The sequence below is a fragment of the Oryx dammah genome, unplaced genomic scaffold, assembly GCF_014754425.2.
Source record: "Oryx dammah isolate SB20612 unplaced genomic scaffold, SCBI_Odam_1.1 HiC_scaffold_14, whole genome shotgun sequence".
Classification (NCBI taxonomy): Eukaryota; Metazoa; Chordata; class Mammalia; order Artiodactyla; family Bovidae; genus Oryx; species Oryx dammah.
Window position 1 is genome coordinate 5,367,092 of NW_024070198.1, and position 21,819 is coordinate 5,388,910.

Below are 21,819 nucleotides of genomic sequence, written 5' to 3' on the forward strand. Positions count from 1 at the left end.
ACTCTCAAGTCTTCTCCAGCACCACATTTCAAAAGCATCAATTCTTCTGTGCTCAACCATCTTAATGGTCCAGCTCACACATCTGTACATGACTACTGGAAAAACCATAGCTTTGACTATATCTTTGGCAGCAAAGCGATATCTTTGTTTTTTTAAAGCACAAGTGTCTAAGTTTAAGCAAACACTAGCAGCAACAAGAGAAGCTTGAAAAAAAAAATTGTAGAGCAAACCCCCCAAGTCAATTTGGGAACAAAGAAAATATTTGGGATAAGAAAATAGTGTAAAAATAATTGAAAGATGGAAGTTAATGGAATAGTACAAGCTTTATGTACGGTATTATTAAACTTTCAGAGGGAAAAGAGTCCTATGTGAAACTACCCCAAGGACAGAAAAACTCAAGAATGTCATCTGTTCAACCCTGCAACATAAGTAGGAAGCTTAACTACCACCACCTTCAGAAAACCATAGCTGTTCTACAAAAACAGCTTCCAGAAAATACCTTGGAGAGAAAAAGCAGAACATATCAGAAGTTAAAATATAGTATAGAATTCCAGAACTAGAGAACAAAATACAAAAATAAAAGTTAAAGTCTCATAAAACTCTTATGTTTTAAAAAGATAATCCATGGTTACTTAATTATATTTTAAAAGAACTCTTTCTGGAGAGAGACACCAGTTGCCAACTTGGAGAAACATATTGAGATAAGAGAACTGGAATGTGGTCCTGCTTCAAAGGCAATATCCTAGAAAGTATGTTTGCCACGTATTTTCAGAGAAAGGAGCTCTAAGCTAAGGGGACTTTATACTTCTTTTTCCCACCATCACTGATGTGCTACTCTATACTTCTTACTTCTTAATGAAATACACGAGTCTGTGTTGCAAAATATTGGCCAGTGTCACGTCCAGTAGAACATCTACCTTGGATTTGGAAATTGGGGAGGCTATATTTTATCCTTTTTACACGAAAAATAGTGTGTATTACAATGATGCCCAAACCCCAGATCTTTGCAAACATGTCTTTTATCAATTGTCCACAGAATGGCACTCCCCACTGTATGAGTTTGGACTTTCTACTCAACCATGGAAATCTAGATCCCCATCCCTCCCTCCACCTCTGATTTCAGTGACCTGCCTTCATCTGGGCATAGTCTTTATGAGATTTTACCTCGAATAAGGCGTCTGACTTAGAATCTTTGAGTGTATATACATAAATACATACCTTAGAATTTCAACTCTAAAGTTTGCAGTTACAGTAAATAAAAAGAAAGCATTCATCACACATGAAGATCACTTTAAATTTTAGAATCTTATAGATTTAGCTACTTATTACAATTTGTATGCTGTACCTCATATAACCAAAGTTATTTAAAAATTATAATAATTATACTCATACATATATGCTTTATACTCTTGCCTTCAAAATGATTACAAATGATATATTTAACTCAGAAACTGAAGCTGTTTCTTTGAACATTAAATAAAGCTGTATTCATAGATTCTAATACACCTACTGAAAAGTCTTTTGCATTAAAGATGCATATTTGATTTGTTATGCATACCTCAGATTAGTGGCTTTAACCTGATTTCCCAGCCAACAAATAATCTCAATTGTTGTATTTTCAGTAGATAAATCACCCTCTGTTCTTCCCTTAAAAATACTTTACAATAAATAAAAGGTAGTTGTCTTCTGAAGCATAAACATTTGCTGCTAAAATTTAGTGTACAAAGCTTCAAATGGTGAAATGGTAGACATAAAGAACAAATGATCCTTTAATTCCTTCATTTTAAATGTTTACAAGAAAAAGTATTGCAGGCCTGATGTGGGGATGTCTTGTTTCTTTTACTGCAATTTCCAGCAAAATTATTGTTAAATGCTTTGCTAAACTGCCCCATTTACAAAACAAGTTCTTATATTACTGCAATTTCTTAGTTTGATGGAGCTATACATCCCTGGGTATGTGCTGAAACAGAGCCTATTCATGTTATTAAAGCTATATGACCAAGTTGTCAAATAATTTGTGTCCTAACTACTACAACATCTAAGGGACTGTGCTTCTTTGAGTTTTTCTGGCCCTAGAATAAGAAAATGGCAATGTTGAAAATAATCTTTGAGCTCCTTATGGGTATAGACAATATTATCTGCTGTACATAGTCATGTTAGAATAAACAAAAGCAAGTCCATCCAAAGAATATTGTAGGTATTTAAAAGTTTAGCTTGGGTCTCTAAAGCAAATGGATCATATTCTGCTGTAGGATACATGCATATGCTATATTCAGTAACTATCCTCTATCATCTTCACTCAGATATAATTAGCATTACCATTGGAGCACTTTGTTGGCAGAACCAATTAAAAAAAAAACTATAATATTTAAAGGCCAGTAAAATTCTGCACACTTACTATTGAGAATAGTAGTTATTTTTATTTAACCTAAAGATAAATCTATTTATTTTGTTATCTTTAAAAATTCTTTCTTACTTTCTAAAATTTTCCATAGACTAGTCAAATAAAACCAAATCTTATTATATTATTTGCTAAATATAAAGATGTCAATATGAATAGCATTCTCTATTTTGACTTACTAAATTTTTCAAGGTATTTTATCTATATTAAGGGTCACTTGAATGTTTACTATTAACATTCCCACTTAACCATGTTTTCTTTGAGTTAATGATAACCCTTGTGTTGTGGATCTCTAGAAAAATATGTGTGTATATATATATATATATACATACATACATGTACAGACACGATTACATCTGAACATGACCTAAATACACCTAAATTCAGTACAGAGGAAAAAGCTTATAAGACTCAGTCTCAAAGACTGGAAAAGATGTATCTTCTAGGAATCATGAACAAAGGAATTTTGTACAAAGAATGAAGTGCTCACAAACTTTTACAAAAGATGGAGGAACAAAATTCAGGCAAAGTCATCTCCAGCTCTCAGGCTGGCCTGAAGGAATATCAATGGTCAGAGGTGACTGTAATCCATGAACATCACTGAGACTGCTCTAAAACTATGTATCTGCCAAACCCTTCCATATATCCTGTGGCTTGTAGAAAGAGAATGATAACTTCTTTCTCTCTTTTATCTTCCAAATGTCTCACTAGTATTTTCTCATTAGAGCATTTGGTTTCCAGACATCCAACCCCTTCGATACAGGAAATATTTTGAAAGGGATGGAGACCAAACAGTGAGGAACATCCATGGCAACATGTGTCAGATTCTCAACACAAAACTTGACAAATAGTGAGGAATAAATACAGTAGTGTGTGATGGTGACTTTATGTCCTCAGTTCTCTGATGGGTTGAAAAAAAATAAACTGGTTTTTTTGGAGTTTTTGCCTGCTCAGCTAATTCTCATTATAAAAGAGTTTTGGTATACTGAAACTTTATATAACAACAATTAACTGTGGAATCAACAGCTTAAAATATCATTTTTGATTCTAGTTCTATCACTTAATTTGATACCAACTTTTACTGTAGGATGTTTTCTTCTATCTACATTTTCATTCTTTCCTGCTATTAATAAGTACATATTTTCTGTGTATATGCTCAATAAATGTTTATAAAATTAAATTACAAACTAATGTTGTGGCCCTTCTACTGAGAGATAAAGGAATCAAACCTGGGGATGAAAGAAACCTCAGAATGTCTCATACAAAGCTGGATTAAACACAGAGTTAAATGGGATATTTCTTAGCTAATCTGAATAATTCATAATTTGTAACAATTTGCAATATCTCAGTCAAAGTGAACTTTTTTTCTGTCTTTCATTTAAGAAGGACTTATTTCGGCTTTTTCTTTCATTTTGAAGAAAATATCTTCACACCTATAGCTAGAAGAGTCAATTCACACCCATTTTTAATGCAATTTTGAGAAATACATCCTTTGTTTTTCACTTTAAAATCCTTGAATTCAATAGTGTTCATGTTTTTAAGAAGCCTTATTAAAGAAAGAGGAAGTGAAGTCATTCAGTAGTGCCCTACTCTGCGACCCCATGGACTGTAGCCTGCCAAGCTAATCCATCCATGGAATTTTCCAGGCAAGAACACTGTAGTGGTTTGCCATTTCCTTCTCCAGGGGATCATCCTGACCCAGGAGTGAAACCCGGGTCTCCTGCACTGCAGGGAGACTCTTTACCGTCTGAGCCACCAGGGAAGCCTTATTAAATAAATAGTCAAAAAGTTAATAGTGATTTTGGTATAAAAAATAGAAAGTGGTTTGCTTCATATCTTACTTCTATCACCCTAACTTGCTTTTATGGCATGTTATGCTATTTTTTAAAATCTTTTCATGGAAGTTTATTTTTAGTATAGATTGTTGAATTTCAGGCAGGTGTATAGATTTAGTTTTTGCTAAGAATGACAAATTATCTTTTGCAACAGAGAAGTTCATCTGTATCTTGCTGTCAAGAGTGGTTATAATAATTATTGTTGCAAATAAAGAGGAATTTAGCCTAAAAAATAAAACATCATAACGTTGCAAGCAGTTACATAAATTGAGATAGAAGTCTGAATTGGTAATGTAGCTAAAGCAGTCTTAAAAGGAATATGTTTAAATTGTGTTCATCGTTGGAATTCTCTGGAAAATAAATAACTTCATTCTAATTACCATATCTAAACTAAAATATTTGGGGGTAACTACAGGGTTTACTCATAAAAGTAGATCTGAAATTTTACTTAGAGATGAAAAACAGTCAAGACGGAAATTTTTCTAGCTGAACTAGAAATCTTTTGTTAATTACCACATAGCATTTAACATAAATCAATCTGAGCCATCAGAAAAAGCACCATAAAACAAAGACTTTTTTAAAATTTTACTATTTTGATCCACCCTTTATAAAACAAACTGCAAATGCATTATACTTTGTTAAAAATCTATAGGATGCTTATCATTCAAAGGCAGTATTTATCATATTCAATTTATGGGCAGACCTAAGTATTTCTCAAACTCTTGTCAGATTACCACCTGTATTAAAAAGCATCTGCTTTGCTCAATTATTGTGTTGACTTTTTGACTCCTTCCTAAACTTATGAAATGAGAATGTGTGGGATGTGTACTGAAATTCTGCACTGTCAGCAGAATGCCTTTCCTTATCACACTGAAGTTGAGAATTAAGAATTACTGTTCTATAAAAGACTGAATATTTGGTTTCTATCAATTCAGGCATATTTGTAAATCAGTAAGATTTCATAATAAAAATGATAATACAAGGTAACTTTCAGATGGAAAAAAAAACTCCACAAATTATAGACAACTTATGTATTAGATATAAATAGATATAATACTGAAGGGAGAAGAACAAAAGTAAGTAGTACTTATTTATTCATTTATTCAAGAAATATTATTAACCTCCCACTGAGGGCAGTGTTATAGAAAGTGTGTTCAGCATTTAAAAGAAAAAAGTACTATCCTCTTATGACACTTACAGGAAAAACTCAGATAATAAAAAAGGCAATAAAATGGGAAAGAGAAGAAAATGGAACTGAGTAAGGAGCACCAAGACTGTCAAGGAGACAAGGTAGTAGAATTTAAAACAGTGATCAGAGGTGACCATGTTGAGAAAATCTTTGAATCAAGATTTGAATAAAGTGATGGATTTAGTCATGATAAGCATTCCAAGAAGAAGAAGAAGCAATCCATGCAAAGGCATTATAGACTATACCTTCTTTCTAGATAGCCATATATTCTTGATTATCACTCATTTCACCAAAGGAAAATAATTTCTGACATATATTCTCTTGATCAAAGACCCCTTTGATGCTGCTGTAGTTTTTCATTAATGTGGATTTCTTCCTGGAGGATTTCAAATACCAATTAAAGACTGATCTATCTTTCCTAGGAACAGAGTAAGGTTAAGTTATATACTCTTGCTATATACTCTGGAAATCTAAACTGCATTATAAACAGTATAATAGATGCTAACTTAGGGGTTCATTGATGAGAACAGCAGACATAATTGTGAATTATGCACACAATGTAAATTCTTTATGATTGTCTTGCTCTTCTCTTCTTATATTTTAATATCTCTTACCATAAAGTATAGTTAGATTTTAGTGCATTAAATGTTTATATGATGACAAACCATTTTACCAATGGCCTGAGCAAAAGTAAATAGCTCTTTACCTACGGATGATATTGTGTTAATCAGAACCCATGTAAAATATATGTTCAAATTCAGTAACAGATTTTTTTTTATTTGTGACATAAAATCAGATATATAAAGAATATAAGAAGCATAGTAAGATGAAAAAGAAAATAGAAGAAATATGTATCTTGAAAAACATCATTAGTTTTCACGTCAATTCTTAAAGTTAGAATTTATTTTATTGACTCTTCATCACTATAATGAAATCAACATGTCTCCCATGATAGTTTTTCTTAAAGATTTATAATATTAGTAATATTCTAGTAACTATATGGAACAAATTAATTTAAGTCCATGATGAAACATTTATTCACAATCTTGATTAACAGTATCATCATCAACTCAGAAAAAGAATGGAAAATCTTTTCATTCTCATTTTTCAAATTAAAAAATTAGTCTCAAAAATTAAATTAAATTGTGATAGAATAGTTGATTTTCAAACTGAAGTCTTTCCACTTAATGGCTGCACATTTTATGTTTGCAAACTGATTTTTATTGTGATTTATAGTAAAGGAAATATTTTATCTTGTGATAATCTGTGGTAGCCAGTCTTCCAGAAGGTACACATTTCTTTCATTTATGAAATTATGACACAACATTAAGTTTCCAATGAAGCCTGAAACAGAATCACTAACTCCTGCCATTTTCACCATCCATAGTTCTTTTCCACATTAAATAGGGATGACTTTTCTAACTGAAAGGAAATGATGAAATTGATGGAGTGTGCAGTCAAAGGTGACTCACAAATGACATCAAGGATTCCATCTTGCCTTTTCTTTTGATCATCATGCTCTGGAGGATCGGCTGTTACGTCAAAAGGAACTGAGGCTTCCTGTGAAAACTACTTGAGTGTGCCATCCTGGAAACAGATCATCCAGTCTGAGTCAAGCCATCATATGGCTCCAACTCTGGCTATCATCTTTAAAAAAAAAAATATTGGCTGTGCTGGGCCTTTGTTGCTACACAGGCTTTTCTCTAGTTGTGGTGAGCAGGGGCTACTCTCTGTTGCAGTGTGTGGGCTTCTCACTGTGGTGATCTCTCTTGTTGTGGAGCTCAGGCTGTAGGAGCGAGGGCTTGGGTAGATGCAGTTCCTGGGCTCTACAGCACAGGCTCAACAGTTGTGATGCATGAGCTTACTTGCTCCCCAGCATATGGGACCTTCCTGGACCAGGGATGGAAACCGTGTCTCCTGCATTGTCAGGCAGATTGTTTACCACTAAGCCACCAGGGAACCATTGGCCATCATCCTGATCGAACCTCATGAAAGAATCTGCATTGGATCTACCACATAGTTCAGTTCAGTCGCTCAGTCGTGTCCGACTCTTTGCAACCCCATGAATCGCAGCAAGCCAAGCCTCCCTGTCCATCACCAACTCCCGGAGTTCACTCAGACTCATGTCCATCGAGTCAGTGATGCAATCCAGCCATCTCATCCTCTGTTGTCCCCTTCTCCTCCTGCTCCCAATCCCTCCCAGCATCAGAGCACTTTCCAATGAGTCAGCTCTTCACATGAGGTGGCCAAAGTATTGGAGTTTCAGCTTTAGCATCATTCCTTCCAAAGAAATCCCAGGGCTGATCTCCTTCAGAATGGACTGGGTGGATCTCCTTGCAGTCCAAGGGACTCTAAAGAGTATTCTCCAACACCACAGTTCAAAAGCATCAATTTTTTGGCACTCAGCCTTCTTCACAGTCCAACTCTCACATCCATACATGACCACAGGAAAACCATAGCCTTGACTAGACGGACCTTAGTCAGCAAAGTAATGTCTCTGTTTTTGAATATGCTGTCTAGGTTGGTCATAACTTTTCTTCCAAGGAGTAAAAGCATATTTTAATTTCATGGCTGCAGTCACCATCTGCAGTAATTTTGGAGCCCCCCCCCAAAAAAAAAGTCTGAAACTTTCCACTGTTTCCCCATCTATTTCCCATGAAGTGATGGGACCAGATGCCATGATCTTCATTTTCTGAATGTTGAGCTTTAAGCCAACTTTTTCACTCTCCTCTTTCACTTTCATCAAGAGGCTTTTTAGTTCCTCTTCAGTTTCTGCCATAAGGGTTGTGTCATCTGCATATCTCAGGTTATAGATATTTCTTCCAGAAATCTTGATTCCAGCTTGTGTTTCTTCCAGTCCAGTGTTTCTCATGATGTACTCTTCATAGAAGTTAAATAAGTAGGTTGACTATATACAGCCTTGACGTACTCCTTTTCCTATTTGGAACCAGTCTGTTGTTTCATTTCCAGTTCTAACTGTTGCTTCTTGACGTGCATACAGATTTCTCAAGAGGCAGGTCAGATGTTCGAGTGTTCCCATCTCTCTCAGAATATTTCACAGTTTATTGTGATCCACACAGTCAAAGGCTTTGGCATAGTCAATAAAGCAGAAATAGATGTTAGTTTTTCTGGAACTCTCTTGTTTTTTCCATGATCCAGCAGATGTTGGCAATTTGATCTCTGGTTCCTCTGCCTTTTCTAAAACCAGCTTGAACATCAGGAAGTTCACTGTTCCTGTATTGCTGAAGCCTGGCTTGGAGAATTTTGAGCATTACTTTACTAGCATGTGAGATGAGTGCAATTGTGTGGTAGTTTGAGCATTCTTTGGTGTTGCCTTTCTTTGGGATTGGGATGAAAACTGACCTTCTCCAGTCTGGTGGCCACTGCTGAGTTTTCCAAATTTGCTGGCATATTGAGTGCAACACTTTCACAGCATCATCTTTCAGGATTTGAAATAGCTCTAATGGAATTCCATCACCTCCACTAGCTTTGTTCATAGTGATGCTTTCTAAGGCCCACTTGACTTCACATTCCAGGATGTCTGGCTCTAGATGAGTGATCACACCATCGTGACTATCTGTCATTAAGATCTTTCTTGTACAGTTCTTCTGTGTATTCTTGCCACCTCTTCTTAATATCTTCTGCTTCTATTAGGTCCATACCATTTCTGTCCTTTGTCGAGCCCATCTTTGCATGAAATGTTCCCTTGGTATCTCTAATTTTCTTGAAGAGATCTCTAGTCTTTCCCATTCTGTTCCTTCCCTCTATTTCTTTGCATTGATCTCTGAAGAAGGCTTTCTTATCTCTTCTTGCTGTTCTTTGGAACTCTGCATTCAGATGCTTATATCTACCACATAAACCATTCCCAAACTCCTGACTGAATGACTCACTGTGAGTGGGTCATTTATTTTATTTTAAGCCACTATTTTGGATGATAATTTGTTATAAAGAAATATATAACTACTATTATCTCTTTGCACGTATGTAAAAATGTGAGGAAAAGGGGATGACAGAGGATGAGATGGCTGGATGGCATCATCGACTCAATGGATGTGAGTTTGAGTGAACTCCGGGAGTTTGTGATGGACAGGGAGGCCTGGCGTGCTGCAATACATGGGGTCGCAGAGTCGCACACGACTGAGCGACTGAACTGAACTGAATTCAAAAATGTAAATAAAGTAAACATTTCCCCAAATCAACACTTTCCCTTAAAACGTATAATTTATTTTTTCAATCCTGTTCTCTTATATTAAAATTATTCTGTTTATGACTCCTAAAAAGGCATTATTCCATGGGTTGATCATCATTATCATTACTATTCCACAAAGAGACTCAGTTGAATGCAGCTTCAAGTCTTGTTACAACTAGTTTAATGTTCTTGAACCATTTCCTCAGAGACCTTCTGGGTATTCACTGCTTGCCATTTATATCATTTGTTTATGAAATTGTGACATAAGATTACATTTCCAATGAAGTGTGAAACTAAAAGAAACAAAAAAAACAGTTCCTTCCTTAGGAAATATCTTATGTTGAATTGAAATGTAACTTTTTTTTTTTTAAACAGGGAGTTGTTTTTATTTTTTATTTTTTTAATTTTTATTTTTACTTTATTTTACTTTACAATACTATATTGGTTTTGCCATACAACTCTTGTTATGGGAATAGCACAGTAGAGTACTGTTCATTTTTTTTTACATGTCAGTTATGCATGTATTCAGGTCTCCTTGATGGCTCAGATGGTAAAGAATCTGCCTACAATGCTGGAGGCCTGGGTTCAATCCCTGGGTGGTCAAGATCCCCTGAAGAAGGGAAGGACTACCCACTCCAGTATTCTGGCATGGAGAATTCAACAGACAGAGGATCCTGAAATGTATTTAATTACTCTTCTGCTTTCCTTGAGATGTCTTTACAAGAACTGACTTCAGGAATCTTCCTTTCTTTGGTCCACATATTTTGGAGTTATCATTTTTTATTTTCTTTTTATTTTTTTTATAGTGTATCTTAGATGACAAAGATATTCTCTGGTAACTCAGCTTGAAAAGAATCGACCTGCAATGCAGGAGACCCCAGTTCAATTCCTGGATTGGGAAGATCCTGTGGAGAAGGGATAGGGTACCCACTCCAGTATTCCTGAGCTTCCCTGGTGGCTCAGATGGTAAAGAATATGCCTGCAGAGGGAGATCTGGATTCGATCCCTGGCTTTAGAAGACCCCCTAGAGAAAGAAATGGCAACCCACTCCGGTACTCTTGCCTGGAAAATCCCATGGACAGAGGAGCCTGGTAGGCTACAGTCCATGGGGTTGCAAAGAGTTGGACACAACTGAGAAACTGTACTTTACTAAAGAAGGAAACAGCTACCCACTCTAGTAATCTTGCCTGGAGAGTTCCATAGATAGTGGAACCTGGCAGGCTACAGTGTATTGAGTTATGAAAAATTGGACACAACTGAGTGACTTTCATTTCACTTCTTAAATGATAAAAGATTGGCAAAAATTATGCTAGAATTAGAATTTTAATATGAATCCCAATCGTATGAATGCCTTCTGAGGCAATTTCCTTATTGTAAAGTGGCTTGAAATGGCAACCCACTCCAGTACTCTTGTCTGGAAAATCCCATGGACGCAGAAGCCTGGTAGGCTACAGTCCATGTGGTCACAAAGGGTTGAACACTACTGAGCGACTTCACTTTCCTTTCATGCTGCTGACTAATATCAAATTACGGCAAATCAGTACTTGTAGCCATACTTTTTCCCATATTAGAAATTATCAGATACTTCCCTAGCAGTCCAGTGATTAAGAATCTGCCTGCCAACAAAGGGGACAAGGGTTTGATCCTGGTCTGGGAAGATCCTATATGCCTCCGGGCAACTAAGCCTGCGTGCTGCAAGTACTGAAGCCCGAGTGCCGCAACTGCTGACGCCCATGCACCCTAGAGCCTGTGCTCTGCAGCAAGAGAAGCCACTTCAATATGAAACCCAAGCACCACAACAAGAGGGTAGTCCCTACTTGCTGCAAAAAGAGAAAGCCCTGGTGCCGCAAAGAAGATTCAGCACAGCCAACATGAATGAATTACCCAAATAATTAATTAAATTAAAAAAATAATTATCAACTAATGGTACCCTTTTCATTTACTTGAACACTTTTTAGCCTAATTTTAAATTTTTGTGTCAAGCAAGTGACTAGTGTCAATCACAACTCCTGAGCAATGAGAATTTACTATTGTAGAAACAAAATGATATTGTGGTTAAACACTTGCACTCTGATGCCAGACTTCTTGGGTTGAACCCATAGTCTGCCATCAGGAAGTAGTGTAAGTGTTGGGGAATTACTTATATGTGTCTTATATGTGTACAATGAGAATGATAATAGCTGCCTCTTGATATTGTTACAAATTTACATTTTTTAAAAGCAGTTTGTCATCATCTTTTATCTTAAAAAAGGTCATGGGATTGGTTCCCATTCAAGTGAGCTTAAGAAAGAAATATATCAAATGCAGACTGTCAAATGTAAAGTATATTTGATATTTGGCCTTAAAACTACTAGCTATCATTATCTGTTGCTCTCATGTTTCTCACTCAACTCACCTTACAAAATAGCTAGTAATTACTTAATTTATGTTAATAGTAGACACTACTGAATGTCCTATATGTGTTACTTACTTTAAAATTCAATCTTGTAAGAAAATCATTATTCCCATTTTCTAGATAAGGACATTAAAACTTAAAAAAAATTAAATCACCTTAAAGGTTACTTTTAAGGGACAGTTCAACAAACTCAGCATAATTTGTAAATTGTCTAGATTATCCAGAAGATCAGCTACTGATAACCTTAGACTCAGTTTGAAGATAATGAAAAGTTAGCCCAGAACTGCTGGGAAAGTCAGAAAGCCTGTTCCAGTTCATGCTAGGGACCCTCCCAGCTCTTGATCTGGAATCTCTGCATTTTGTAGGTAAATCTAGAATGGTTAAAAAAATCTTTTCTCTATTTATCTTCAGTGATATCACTTCAAAATACTTGGGGTGAAGAAGCAGAATAAGTTTTGAAAGAAATAAAAAAAAGGAAATCTTGTTGAAAAATGCAGGTCAGATTATCCAGATAATCTTGTTGGAAAAAAAAAAAGTACACATCAATAAGAAACTTTCAGATTAAAATATTATTAGGTTGTGTATCTGAATGATGGAATACTGGGGTTACTTACTATTCTCAGAGAGACCACTTGCTTTATATTTATAGAAACTTGGCCGTCATCCCTTTTTGGAATTTACTGAATTCATTCCCCCTTGGAGTGTCAGCCTGCATCCAGTAATTGATCCATGTGGGAATACAAATTCTTGAGTCTTTTCCCAATTTGAGACAGCTTTGAAGGGTTATTCCATCTTAACAATTATCCATCCGTAGCATTAGTTCAGACTTTCCACAGATACCTTCTCACTGCTTTACTTCATCCTCTGCCCACTCTTTCCTTCATTTCCTTGCTGCAGATGTTAATCATAAGACATTGCTAATAGATCTTCGGCATGCTAATATTCATCTCAGAATTCATTTCCCAGGGATCCCAAGCTGACTAGAGCAAGTTTATTAGTAAAGTATATATTCTCTCTAAGCAAACCTTTCACCAAACAAGTTTTATTATCAAATACTTTACAGGCCATGAGCTAAGCGGTATAGATTTGGAGCAGTACTTCACTGAAATACTTTATTTTTGTTTTTTCATTTTGATTTTCAGTGTTTTTGTTTTTGTTTTTAGTATGTCAAACTGGCTTAATTGACTTAGAGCATTAGACTTAAAGGAGTATAATGCTCCTTTAACTTCTTGGTACACTGAAGGCTGTTTCTGCTTCTAATTTTTGCAAATTCCAAGTAACCTTTCTTCCTAAATTGTTTTCTTGATAATTTCTAACTTTGGATTTCAGCCACCCATAACACAGAGAGTTTTGAAATAAATATCATGTTTGTATAATAGAAAAATTTGGAAAGACAATATTTACATCTATTTCCTGTAGAAAATTTAGATATTACAAATCCAATTTAGTTTATATTTCTTTTTATTTGGAATTTCAATTATATATAAATCTAAGCCTTTTGGCAGAGCCTAAAATTCATTTCTTGCTTTTGAATTTATGTTTAGCTTTAAAAAATCCCTTGTTATCTGATCTTTCCTAATTTTTAACAACTTATTCCCACTATTATAAATATCAAGCCACCATAAGAAGAAGAAATTGCTTTTTGCTCACTTTTTAAAATTTCATGTTAAGAAGAAACAGAATTGGATTTTAATGACTCAACATAAGCAGAAGGCAAAGGCACAATCTTCTAATCTTCTAATATGAAGGCTAATTATGTGGAAGGTGATGGCCAGATGTCCCCTCTTCCCTTTAGGCACAGAACAAGGATAAGGGAGCTAAAGCCTCACATGAGGGATTCAAAAATCACACTCAGAAAATCATTAAGCATCCAGGCTATTCTTAGAGATGACTGCACTGAAACTTCAAAGAAAGGAAAAAAAAAAAAAAACCACAATCCTTTGCTGCAAACCCTTATTTAAATGAAATCCTACATTCAAGGCACGACAAATGAAAAAGAATTGGTGTATAGGAAAATGTGTGTGGGTTGCCGAGTAAAAGGGCTACTGAATTTTTCCAAGTATTGTTCATAATATATTACATTGGTTCAAATTTGAATGAATCATGTTTGTTGCATTACTATTTATTCAATTTTATACTAGGGAAAAGAATAGAAGTACTTCAGATTTTTCTGACACTGTAACATAATGTTCAATTTCAGCACTTATTTGCAAATCAAATAATGGAGCCTAAATTATCTTCTGTATATAAAGCAAAAGAGACTATTTTCTAGAAACTGTTTGAGAGGGCTTCCCTGGTTGCCCAGTGTTTAAGAATCCACCTTGCAATGCAAGGGACATGGTTCTATCCCTGGTCCAGGAAGATCCCGCAGGGAGTGGACCAACTAAGTTGAGACCACATGGTGCAGTGACTGAAACCCTGCACCTAGAGCCTGTGCCCTACAAGAGAAGCCACTACAATAAGAAGACCACAATGAAAAGTAGCCCCTGCTTGCCGCAACTAGAGAAAGCCTATGTGCAGTAATGAAAACCCACTACAGTCAAAAAATAAAATAAGTAAGTCTTCTAAAAAAGAAACCATATGAAAAAATATTGCCAGAAATGATGATTAAAAGGAAATATATAACACCTAAAGGGCTAAAATCAATGATGAGCAATGAGTTTGTTTCAATACATAATCAGTACAAAATACTCAGTAGAAAAATTGGCAATAAAAAAGGTAAATTAAATGTACTTGGGAGAAAATATTTGCAAACAAAGTGACCAATGAGGGATTGCTGTTGTTCAGTCACTAAGTCATGTCTGACTCTTTGCAACCCCATGGACTGCAGCATACCATGCTCCTCTGTCCTTCATTATTTCCTGGAGTTTGCTCAAATCCATGCCCATTGAGTCAGTGATGCCATATAACTGTTTGATCCTCTGCTGTCCTTTTGCCTTTGTACTTTCTCCTTTTACCTTCAATATTTACCAACATCGGGGTTTTTTGAACTAGTCAACTGTTTTCATTAGGTGGCCAAAGTATTGGAGCTTCAGAATCAGTCCTTCCAATGAATATTCAGAGTCAATTTCCTTTAGGATTGACTGGTTTGATCTCCTTGCTGTCCAAGGGACTCTCATTGTCTTCTCCAGCAGCACAATTTGAAAGCATCAGTTCTTCAGTGTCCAGCCTTCTTTATGATCCTAGTCTCATATCCATCTTTGACTATATGAACCTTTGTCAGCAAAACAATCTTTCTGTTGACAAAGGTTTAGTCTCCAAGATATTCAAGCAGCTCAATATCAAGAAAAAAAAAAAACAAATCAAAGAATGGGTTAAGACCTAAATAGACATTTCTCCAAAGAAGTAGGACAATAAGCAAAAAATACATGAAAATATGTTCAGCATCATTAACATTGTTGTTGTTGTTCAGTCACCAAGTTATGTCTGACTCCAAGACCCCATGGACTGCAGCATGCCATGCTTCCCCATCCCTCTCCATCTCCTGGAGTTTGCCCAAGTTCATGTCCATTGAGTCAATGATGGCATCCAACCATCTGAACTTCTGTTGCCCTCTTCTTCAGCCTTCAAGCTTTCCCAGCACCAGGGCCTTTTCTGATGAGTCAGCTCTTCACATCAGGTGGCCAAAGTATTGAAGCTTCAACTCCAGCATTAGTCCTTCCAAAGAGTATTCAGAGTTCATTTCCTTTAGGATTGTCTGGTTTGATATCCTTGCAGTCCAAGGGACTCTCAAGAGTCTTCTTCAACACTACAGTTCAAAAACAACAATTCAAAAAATAAAAAATAAAAAAATAAATAAAAAAAAAACAATTCTTCAAAGTTCTGCCTTGTTTATCATCCAGCTTTCACATCTGTGCATGACTACTGCAAAGATCATAGCCTTAACTATATGGACCTTTGGAAATGTGATGTCTTTGATTTTTAACACACTGTCTAGGTTTGTCAAGCTTTTCTTTCAAGAAGCAATTGTCCCCTAATTTCAAGCCTGCAGTTGCCATCCACAGTGATTTTAGACACCAAGAAGAGGAAATCTGTCACTGCTTCCACCTTTTCCTCTTCCATTTGCCAGGAAGGGATGGGACTAGATGCCATGATCTTATTTTTTTTAATATTGAGTTCTAAGCTGGCTTTTTCGCTCTCCTCCTTCATCTTCATCAAGAGGCTCTTCAGTTCCTCTTTGTTTTCTGCTATAAGGGGAATATCCAACGTTATTGCTATTTCTCCCAGCAATCTTGATTCCAGCTTGTAATTAATCCAGCCTGACATTTCTCATGATATACTCAGTATATAAATTAAGTAAACAGGATGACAACATATGGCCCTGACATACTGTGGCAAGGAGATCAAACCAGTCAATCTTACAGGAAATCAGTCCTGAATATACATTGGAAAGACTGATACTGAATCTGAAGCTCCAATACTTTGGCCACCTGATTCAAATAACTGACTCATTGGAAAAGACCCTGATGCTAGGAAAGATTAAAGGCAGGAGGAGAAGAGGACGATAGAGGATGAGATGGTTGGATGGCATCACTGGCTCAATGGACATGAATTTGAGCAAGCTCCAGGAGTTGGTGATGGGCAGGGAAGCCTGGCATGCTTCCATCCATTGGGTCTCAAAGAGTCAGACACTACTGAGCAACTGAACTGAACTGATCTTAAAACATGTGGCTTCAATGGTCATTTTCAGCTGAGAAAAATAAGAAGGAGGTGTGGAGATCTGGGGCACAGGATACTTATATGGTCCAAGCTTAGAGATGGTGTATCTTCCGTTTATATCAAAGCGTGTCTATGATGCAGCAGCAGTAACTGCCCCTGAGGGTTTGCATAAATTCAATTGTAAAAGCTTCAATCCAGAACTACTGAATCAAAGTCTGCATTTTAATATGATCCCAATAATAGCAGAAGCACGCCAGCTGCGACAGACAGTGCAGAAGCATGGCCAAGACGAGCTACCCCACGTCAAAGGTCAGGGGTGGTGGCCAAGAGTGCCAGGCTGCGACAGAACAGAAATGGCCAAGAGGAGCTACCCCACGTCCGAGGCCAGGGGCAGTGGCCAAGACGAGCAAGCCCATGTCCAAGAAGCAGTGGCTACGTGGGTGCAGGAGGGCTGAGAGGAGCTACTCCATGTTCAAGGTCAGGAGTGGCAGCTGTGAGGAGATACCCCTTGTCCAAGGTAAGGAGCAGCGGCTGCACTTTGCTAGAGCAGCCAGGAAGAGATACCCCACGTCCAGGGTAAGAGAAACCCAAGTAAGATGGTAGGTGTTGCGAGACGGCATCAGAGGGCAGAAACACTGAAACCATACTCACAGAAAACTAACCAATCTAATCACACAGACCACAGCCTTGTCTAACTCAGTGCAACTAAGCTATGCCGTGTGGGGCCACCCAAGAAGGGCAGGTCATGGTGGAGTGGTCTGACAGAATGGGGTCCACTGGAGAAGGGAATTACAAACCACTTCAGTATTCTTGCCTTGAGAACCCCATGAACAGTATGAAAAGGCAAAATGATAGGATACTGAAAGAGGAACTCCCCAGGTCAGTAGGTGCCCAATATGCTACTGGAGATCAGTGGAGAAATAAGTCCAGAAAGAATGAAGGGATGGAGCCAAGGCAAAAACAATACCCAGCTGTAGATGTGACTGGTGATAGAGGCAAGGTCTGATGCTGTAAAGAACAATATTGCATAGAAACCTGGAATGTTAAGTCCATGAATCAAGGCAAATTGCAAGTGGTCCAACAGGAGATGGCAAGAGTGAACATCGATATTCTAGGAATCAGTGAACTAAAATGGACTGGAATGGGTGAATTTAACTCAGATGACCATTATATCTACTACTGCGGGCAGGAATCACTTATAAGAAATGGAGTAGCTATCATGGTCAACAAAAGAGTATGAAATGCAGTACTTGGATGTAACCTCAAAATTGACAGACTTATCTATGTTTGTTTCCAAGGCAAACCATTCAATATCACAGTAATCCAAGTCTATGCCAAAAATAGTAATGCTGAAAGAGGCGGAAATTGAATGGTTCTATGAAGACCTCCAACAACTTTTAGAACTAACACCCAAAAAAGATGTCCTTTTCATTATAGGGGACTGGAATGCAAAAATAAGAAGTCAAGAAGAACCTGGAATAACAGGAAATTTTGGCCTTGGAATACAGAATGAGGCAGGGCAAAGCTAGAGTTGTGCCAAGAGAATGCACTGGTCATAGCAAACACCCTCTTCCAACAACACAAGAGAAGACTCTACACATGGACATCACCAGATGGTCAACACCGAAATCAGATTGATTATATCTTTGCAGCCAAGATGGAGAAGCTCTATACAGTCAGCAAAAACAAGACTGGGAGCTGAGTGTGGCTCAGATCATGAACTCCTTATTGCCAAATTCAGACTCAATTGAAGAAAGTAGGGAAAACAGCTAGACCATTCAGTTATGACCTAAATCATATCCGTTATGATTATACAAAGAAAGTGAAAAATAGATTTCAGGGACTATATCTGATAGATAGAGTGCCTGAAGAACTATGGACTGAGGTTCATGACATTGTACAGGAGACAGGGATCAAGACCATCCCCATGGAAAAGAAATGCAAAAAAGCAAAATGGCTGTCTGGGGAAGCCTTAAAAAGAGCTGTGAAAAGGAGAGAAGTGGAAAGCAAAGGAGAAAAAGAAAGATATAAGCATCTGAATGCAGAGTTCCAAACAATAACAAGCCTTCCTCAGTGATCAATGCAAAGAAATAGAGGAAGACAACAGAATGGGAAAGACTAGAGATCTCTTCAAGAAAATTAGAGATACCAAGGGAACATTTCATACAAAGATGGGCTCAATAAAGGAAAGAAATGGTATGTACCTAACAGAAGCAGAAGATACTAAGAAGAGGTGGCAACAATACACGTAAGAATGATACAAAAAAGATCTTCATGACCCAGATAATCACGATGGTGTGATCACTCACCTAGAGCCAGACATCCTGGTACGTGAAGTCAAGTAGGCCTTAGATAGCATCACTATGAACAAAGCTAGTGGAGGTGATGGAATTCCTGTTGAGCTATTTCAAATCCTGAAAGATGATGCTGTGAAAGTGCCACACTCAATATGCCAGCAAATTTGGAAAACTCAGCAGTGGCCAGCGGACTGGAGAAGGTCAGTTTTCATTCCAATCCCAAAGAAAGGCAATGCCAAAAAATGCTCAAACTACCACAATTGAATTCATCTCACATGCTAGTAAAGTAATGCTCAAAATTCTCCAAGCCAGGCTTCAGCAATACATGAACCATGAACTTCCTGATGTTCAAGCTGGTTTTAGAAAAGGCAGAGGAACCAGAGATCAAATTGCCAACATCTGCTGGATCATGGAAAAAGCAAGAGAGTTCCAGAAAAACATCCGTTTCTGCTTTATTGACTATGCCAAAGCCTTTGACTGTGTGGAACACAATAAACTGTGGAAAATCTGAAAGAGATGGGAATACCAGACCACCTGACCTGCCTCTTGAGAAATCTGTGTGCAGGTCAGGAAGCAACAGTTAGAACTGGACATGGAACAACAGACTGGTTCCAAATAGGAAAAGGAGTACGTCAAGGCTGTATATTGTCAACCTGCTTATTTAACTTATATACAGAGTACATCATGAGAAACGCTGGACTGGAAGAAGCACAAGCTGCAATGAAGATAGCTGGGAGAAATATCAATAACCTCAGATATGCAGATGACACCACCCTAATGGCAGAAAGTGAAGAGGAACTAAAAAGCCTCTTGATGAAAGTGAAAGAGGAGAGTGAAAAAGTTGGCTTAAAGCTCAACATTCATAAAACTAAGATATGGTATCTGGTCCCATCACTTCATGAGAAATAAATGAGGAAACAATGGAAACAGTGTCAGACTTTTTTTTTTTTTTTTGTAGGACTCCAGAATCACTGCAGATGGTGATTACAGCCATGAAATTAAAAGACGCTTACTCCTTGGAAGAGACGTTATGACCAGCTTAGATAACATTTTCAAAAGCAGAGACATTACTTTGCCAACAAAGATCCATCTAGTCAAGGCTATGGTTTTTGTTGTGGTCATGTGTAGATGTGAGAGTTGGACTGTGAAGAAAGCTGAGCACTGAAGAATTGATGCTTTTGAACTGTGGTGTTGGAGAAGACTCTTGAGAGTCCCTTGGACTGCAAGGAGATCCAACTAGTCCATTTAAAGGAGATCAGTCCTGGTTGTTCTTTGGAAGGAATGATGGTAAAGTGGAAACTCCAATACTTTGGACACCTGATGTGAAGAGTTGACTTATTGGAAAAGACTCTGATGCTGGGAGAGATTGGGGGCAGGAGAAGGGGATGACAGAGGAGGAGATGGCTGATGGCATCACTGACTAGATGGACATGAGTTTGAGTGAATTCCGGGAGTTGGTGATGGACAGGGAGGCCTGGCGTGCTGCAATTCATGGGGTCGGAAAGAGTCGGTCACGATGAGCAACTGGAATGAACTGAACTGAACTGATATGCAAATTAAAATGGACAACTTGGAAGAAATGGACTAATTCTTAGAAAAGTACAACTTTCCAAAACTGAACCAGGAAGAAATAGAGAATCTTCACAGACCCTTCGCCAGCACAGAAATTGAAACTGTAACCAGAAATCATCCAACAAACAAAAGCCCAGGACCAGACGGCTTCACAGCTGAATTCTACCAAAAATTTAGAGAAGAGCTAATACCTATCCTACTCAAACTCTTTTAGAAAATTATAGCGGATGGCAAACTTCCAAACTCATTCTATGAGGCCACCATCACCCTAATACCAAAACCTGACAAAGGTGCCACAAAAAAAGAAAACTACAGGCCAGTATCACTGATGAACATAAATGCAAAAATCCTTAACAAAATTCTAGCAAACAGAATCCAATGACACATTAAAAAGATCATACATCATGACCAAATGGACTTTATCCCAGGGATGCAAGGATTCTTCAATATCCACAAATCAATCAATGTAATACACCACATTAACAAATTGAAAAATAAAAGCCATATGATTATCTCAATAGATGCAGAGAAAGCCTTTGACAAAATTCAACATCCGTTTATGATAAAAACTCTCCAGAAAGCAGGAATGGAAGGAACACACCTCAACATAATAAAAGCTATATATGACAAACCCACAGCAAACATTATTCTCAATGGTGAAAAATTGAAAGCATTTCCCCTACAGTCAGGAACAAGACAAGTGTGCCCACTCTCACCACTACTATTTAACATAGTTTTGGAAGTTTTGGCCACAGCAATCAGAGCAGAAAAAGAAATAAAAGGAATCCAGATCGGAAAAGAAGAAGTAAAACACTCATTGTTTGCAGATAACATGATCTTCTACATAGAAAACCCTAAAGATTCCACCAGAAAATTACTAGAGCTAGTCAATGAATATAGTAAAGTTGCAGGATATAAAATCAACACACACAAATCCCTTGCATTCCTATACACTAACAATGAGAAAACAGAAAGAGAAATTAAGGAAAAAATTCCATTCACCATTGCAACAAAAAGAATATAATACTTAGATATATATCTATCTAAAGAAATAAACAACCTATATAGAGAAAACTATAAAACACTGGTGAAGGAAATCAAAGAGGACACAAATAGAATGAGAAATATGCCGTGTTCATGGATAGGAAGAATCGATATAGTGAAAATGAGTATATCACCAAAAGCAATCTATAGATTCAATGCAATCCCTATCAAGCTACCAACAATATTTTTCAGATAACTAGAATAAATAATTTCACAATTTGTATGGAAATACAAAAAA